This window comes from Alligator sinensis, unplaced genomic scaffold, assembly GCF_000455745.1.
Source record: "Alligator sinensis unplaced genomic scaffold, ASM45574v1 scaffold1734_1, whole genome shotgun sequence".
NCBI classification, from domain to species: Eukaryota; Metazoa; Chordata; order Crocodylia; family Alligatoridae; genus Alligator; species Alligator sinensis.
In genome coordinates this window covers 9,989-10,845 of record NW_005843556.1, presented here as the reverse complement: position 1 = coordinate 10,845, position 857 = coordinate 9,989, and the positions used below count along the sequence as shown (strand labels likewise).

The 857-nt window shown below is 58.3% G+C and overlaps 1 protein-coding gene across 1 annotated transcript in view; it reads right to left on the bottom strand.

The window, feature by feature from the left end:
* Positions 1-857, bottom strand: part of LOC112548805 (zinc finger protein RFP-like) — an 84,870-nt gene that overhangs the window by 82,412 nt on the left and 1,601 nt on the right. The window lies entirely within an intron of this gene.

Genomic DNA, 857 nt, shown 5'->3' with positions numbered 1-857 from the left:
ATGCCTCAGAAAGAGCAGCATTAATCCAGGACCAGCGCAGCACAGCATTTAGTAGCCAGGCCTGGACAGAGACAGGGAAGGAGGGGCTCAGATACAAAAGGAGGTCCTGGCCGTGCTCCCTGGACTCGGTCGGTGCCACCACGTCTCCTCTGGACCCAGCGTTAGCCCTGAAGCCCCCGGCACCAATGCAATGCGCATTACTGAGACTTGTGCAATGTGCCCGGAGCATCGGCTGGGGGAAGCGGCTGCTCGTGGCAGATCCCGTGAGCAGGGCCTGCCCTCCAGAGCATGTCATGTGGGCTCTGTCCGAGGGGAACAGAGTCTGTCCATGCGCTACAATCCCTCTGTCCCCAAGGAGTCCCCAGGCAGCTCCCAGGGAGGGTTGTAACAACTGAAGGGAAACCGGTGCCGGACACCCCCTGTTTCAAGACAGCCCCGCACACAACCGTGGGTCGGTGACACTGGAGGAGGTTCACTGCTCTGCGTGTCCAGGGCCAGGGGAACCGAGTTCCTGCTTCACCTGGTTTCAAAGGCAAGACTTGATGACAAGGGTGTAGTAATTCGGCCATTATAAGGTTAAAGTGCTAGTCATTATTATGGGATGGACCTGGAGACCAGCCCTGCCTCTCTGTTGTCCCAGAGTTACTGTCATTTTCCAGGCAGGTGTTGTTTGTCCCCGAATCAAACAGCCGGGGTTTCGGGCTAGAGAAGAGCACGTCTCAGTCGTTTTTGCTGAGTCAGGACGTAACAAAGGGCATTTGGGTCCTTCTCGCCTCCCCCAGCAGGATGGCTTGCACAGAGGCTACCACAAACCAGCCTCCGTGTGCAGCCACGCCGTTGTGCCGTGGGCGGGGGGG